The sequence below is a fragment of the Phyllostomus hastatus genome, unplaced genomic scaffold (assembly GCF_019186645.2).
Source record: "Phyllostomus hastatus isolate PE091 unplaced genomic scaffold, TTU_PhHast_1.1 phas_contig_58, whole genome shotgun sequence".
NCBI classification, from domain to species: domain Eukaryota; kingdom Metazoa; phylum Chordata; class Mammalia; order Chiroptera; family Phyllostomidae; genus Phyllostomus; species Phyllostomus hastatus.
Window position 1 is genome coordinate 24,516,072 of NW_025333916.1, and position 5,197 is coordinate 24,521,268.

Below are 5,197 nucleotides of genomic sequence, written 5' to 3' on the forward strand. Positions count from 1 at the left end.
CTGTTTTTACTTGGCAAATGGGGAGGGATGGGGGGGAGAAGTCATCTCTGTGACCAGTGTCCTTGGCCCGCATTGGGTCTGTGTTTGGAAGGAGAGTTAGTTCTGTGGCCTGTGGAGGGGGCCTGGTGGAGGGGGAGATGGGGAAGAGGATATCCTGTGACTATTCAGGAGGTTAAACAGTTTGGCATGGTCCTGGCAGGTTGTGTGTGTATTATAAGAATACATTAACATAAAGTATGAACATTCAAAAATAATAATAGAATAAGAAAGTTAGAGAAATGAAAGATATTTGGAATGAGTCATTTCATGGCTCTTGGTACTACTGTATTTATACCCAAGAGTCCTGTGGGCACTTCTTAGAAGTAACTTCCTCAAACCTAGATCTATGTAAAAATCTCCCATGTTAGCTCTGGGAGGGAGCTGATTAGTAGAATCAGAGTTGGGGGTTAGATCAGGAGCCTACAAGGTTCTTGCTAACTCTAAGATTCTCTGAATTACTCCAGACTTGTAAGGTGAAGCTTCCTAATGCCTTTGCAGGCAATTCTACAAATTGACATTGCTCACAATGGCCATACCTCTTCCTTGGGAATGGCTCTCTTTGGGGCCTAGAGTCACTTCAGAGATGAACGTATATGGGTTCTCCTGGGCAAATCTTTTCGAGAAGCTGTACACACTTTGGTTGAGGTCTTCATGCATTATTACTGGATGGGACCCTTATGTGCTAATAAGAGTCAGGCTAAATGTTATTGTCCTGATTAATTCTCCCTCCAGGAGGAATCTTCTTTACTTAAAACAGAATGGTTTCTAGTTTATAAGAAGAAACGTGTTATATAAGTCTTGCAGAAGGAAAATGTCACAAAACTGGCTTTCTAGATGCTTCTTAGAATCAAAAGTCTTGCCTATGATAGAGGTTGAATTCATGAGGACTGGGAAAGTAGATTTTCAATAGGAACATTTTATTAAATGCAAAGAAGGGGATCACTCCAAATCTAAAAGCTATCCTTGCTTGTTATGTTACCCTCCTGAGAGACCATCTATCTCCACATAAAAACTTCAGATGCTTAAGAATAACAATAGTCATTTAGAGTCTCTCTCTCTATTATTATTGTAAGTATTGAATCCTTAGAGAATCACTTTGAGGTGCATTTTACTGAGGAGCATTTTACAGATGCATCTTGTCCAAACGTGCAGCAGTGGAGAAGTAAGAGAGCATCCTTTGACTCCCCCAGGCCCCTCTGACGTTCCTTTGGCTCCAACCATTCTTCCTTCCACCATCTCTGGCCCCCACAAGCACGAATCTCCTCTTTTAGGCCAACTTCTTGCCAGCTCTCATGATCCTCCCAGAATTCTCTGTTTGCAGACATTGTACCTTCCTCTTGCTCCTTGTGGAAGAAAAACTTCTCCCCAACTGCTCTGTGACTTTCCTTCCAGGAACTTAGTTTCCCCATTTGTAAAAGGGGATTGCCAGGAGTCATCTCACTTGTTACCCCACCTCACAGGGCACGGTGAACCCACCTCTGATACACCTCTAGGGCAGGAAGCACATGGGGGACCCGGGATTTTTGTTTCTTATTCTTAAACTCTTCTTAATGTCTTATTAGCGCTGCCCCAACCCTGTTGCTAATGTGCCTGGCCAGAGCCATCAGACTGCTGCTGCTTTGTCTCTTTCCTCATCCCCGAATCTCACCTTCTCCAGTTAGTAGCTCTCGACCTTGGGCAAACAATGCCACTTTTTTGAGTCTCAGTTTTCTCATCTATAGAAAATGGGTTGATTTTATTTATCTTGCTTGGATTAGTTGTGACGATTACACCAGAGCATATCTTACAGGAAAACACCTGGCACACAGTAGCCATTTGTCTTGTCTTAGTTCTTATCTTTCTTAATTTTGGCCTGAGAAGCAGTAATCTTTTATGTAGCAGGCATCAGGAATCTTTTAAACCTAGTCTGCCCAGACACCTGAGCCCCTTCACATTTCTATCTCCATGTGTACATGTGTATCCTCACTGTATATGGCCCCTAGTCCTAGACTCTCAATGCTTTGGAGGCTACTGGCTTTGGGAGCCATCCTCTCTTTCTGCTACACCCTACTTGCCTGTGTCTTCTAGGCTTACCTCCCTTCCATTACCACTAAGCCCTTCTTGCTGCCATAGCCAGGTGCTGAATATAATAATACCTGCTTTGCATACCTCAGGGATTATTGTAAGGATCAAAAGCGTTGATTTATACAACAGCAGTGGTTTGCAAAGTAAGATAGGGTGCATTTATGGGCATTACAATGATGATTATTATCACTTCTGCACTATCTTCAGATGACTAAAAATATCCACCCAGCCTGGACCTTCTCAGCATAGTCTTATCTCTCTTGGACTCTCCAATACTGGCTGTGCAATCTGACAGTTTAAGTAGCAGAAGAACTTGCTGGTAGACAGCAGTGTTGGGGGTGGAGAATGCTTGAGTAATGAATTACCTTCTTTAGGGTCCCAGTGGGAAATCGGGTACCCTGGAAAGCGTTAATTTACCTCACTTGAGTGGATGCTTTAGACCCAGCAAGCATTTCATTTGCCCAGGCAGCCCATTGTGATGATGACATTAAATAATCATTATCATTATGTGGAAATCCTGTCAACTTGGGGATTTAGAAAGTGTTTCTTAAGTCACATATACATTTAAGCAACCAAGATGCACAGAATGTTCATCTAGAAGAAAGTATTTATGAAGACAACATTTGTTTGTAATTGTCAGCATTTGGCAAAGGCAGGAAATGAAAGAATGAAATGAACCACAGCTTTGGATTCCTTCCAGTGTTTTTTCCAATCCCGTATCTTCAAGACTAGGGAGGGAAGCCTTCCTGCCGTGGACCACGAGCTCTAGGGAGGGGGGTAGGAGCCTGCAAATGCCGCACCCCTCCTCTAGGAAGTCATTTCAAAGGGAGCTGCCTCCAGGGAAAAACAAGAGCCCATTGGCCAGTATTTATTTATAGTCTTATACTCTGTAAACTTGTCTTCTTTTTAAAAATTAGAGCAAAAAGTATTTTGGTTCTTGTTTGTTTGCACCACCTCCAGGCACTCATATCTGTTTTCTTTATTTCTGGGCTGGTTGCTCAACATCTTTGGTCTTGATGGAACTGGTTTCATTCCTCGGCCCTTCCTTATTATTAATGTTCTTATTATTGCTTAGTTCGTCTGTGTTTGTAGTGTCCTTGACAATCTTTTTTTTATTAGCTGTTCTTTGCAACAATGCAGTAAGGTGGATCAGGCTTACTGAATATTTATCCAACAAATTGTCTAACATTTTCTTTTGTTGGCTTTTGTTAGGATTTATTACAACCATTTCCACACCCCCTCTTTCTTAGAGTTGCCCTTCTGCAAGCAACTTATTTCATGCTTGTTCTTGTGGGGCTGCATGAGCCAGGGTCTTGTGTCATCTGCTTTCAATTTGTGTTTGGTTTCTTCCTCGCTTGCCTGGCTTTCTCACCCTCCTCAAAATTACTGTTGCCTGTTCATGCAAATTGTGCTCAAGTAATCTAAGACAGGTTTGAGTAGAGGGTTTTTTTTTCTTTCTTAAATTTAGGCGCATTTCCAAGTGGCCACTGGCTACTAGTTAGTTCTTCAGCACAGAACTTGTTACCAAATAATCAGTCACTGCTAATATTTTTGTGATGGTTTTTGCTGTGGTTGGGTGTATATTTGCTCTATGGAGAACCACTAGACTGCCAAGCTACAAAGAGAGATGCTTCAAGGGGTGGGTAGGGATTTGTACTTTAACAAAAAAGGACATCAATTCTGGTAAACCAAAAAGTGATCAAGTCTTCTAAAACTCACCATTATCACCATTTCTACTGCTGCCATCTCTTCCACCACAAGAGCTGGTACACCCAGTCTCGTACCACCATCAGAAATGCTTTATTGTGTTTCCATCTATGCACACATACCAAGATATCCTGACATCTAGGAGTTTACAAGCAAACAGATCATTCCTGAATGCCATTTTTTAAAAAAGATTTTATTTATTTATTTATTTTTAAGACAGATGGGGAGGGAGGGAGAAAGAGAGGGAGAGAAACATCAATGCGTGGTTGCCTCTCATGTGCCCCCTACTGGAGGCCTGCCTTAGCTCGCAACCGAAGCATGTGCCCTGACTGGGAATGGACCCAGTGACCCTCTGGTTTGCAGGCTGGTGCTCCATCCACTGAGCCACACCAGCCAGGGCCTGAATACAATTTTAAATTTTGAATACATGATATATTTGTTGTCCTTCTTCTGTCTATCACTGCACCTTTTTATTTCTCTATTACACTTACATCGTGTCAATGTCATTGTTGACTTGTCTTTCTTACCCTGTAGACCCAGGGTTTCTTGAGAAACCAGAAATAAGATCATGTCTTATCCTTTATCCATGAAGTACTGTGCTAGGCACTAGGGAAATCTATTAGGGGGTTAATAAGTGTTTGCTGAGTGAATGTTAAAATGCTTTGATTAAATGAGAAAATGCCTTTGTAGACTATAAAGTGTTTTATAAACTAGTAAGTACTGTTCAAACAAAAATTATTTTTTGTTATAATTGTATTACTTTATCTATATAGCAATGAAGAATAATTTGAATCACGTGAAGCTGGACAAGACCTACTTATCTACTTTATGGAAGAAGGGTGATGGCAATTTGACTGAATTTGCAAAAGTTGAAAACGACCAGCCATATTATTATTATCTTATTTTATTTTTGTTCCCATGCCTTTGACACAGAGTCATCCACATGGACAACCCTGTTTCCAAGGCTGGGGTTTAGTGTCAGCTCACCACTGGACTGTACTAGCCAACAGAAAAACGTGGAATGCTCCATGGATTTGCGGTCATCCTTGTGCAGAGGCCATGCTAATCTTCTCTGTATCATTCCAATTTTTAGTATATGTGCCGTCAAAGTGAGCACCATCCATGGCATTTTGACTGTTTTCTGATGTCGGGCTTTCTTGGTCACCTGTGGCAATAGGGACAGTCCAGCAATGACTGGGAGGACAACCTCTGAATGTGTTTAGAATTCATTAAAAAATTTCTTTGTTGCACAGGTAAATATTTTAGAAAATATCCCATGTGAAGTTGTACTTCCATGGGTTCTAGGTGTAGGTGGTTCTGGAAAGCTATTAGTTATTTGGTTCTGTGCCAGATTTAAGCCAATGGAATAGGATTTGCCAAAGTAATC

The 5,197-nt window shown here is 41.4% G+C and overlaps 1 non-coding gene across 1 annotated transcript; it reads right to left on the reverse strand.

The window, feature by feature from the left end:
• Positions 1-4,820: 4,820 nt before the first annotated feature.
• LOC123825077 lies at positions 4,821-4,927 on the reverse strand. The gene has a single exon (XR_006786843.1). It is a non-coding gene; the product is annotated as a U6 spliceosomal RNA (small nuclear RNA).
• Between the last annotated feature and the right edge of the window lie 270 nt (positions 4,928-5,197).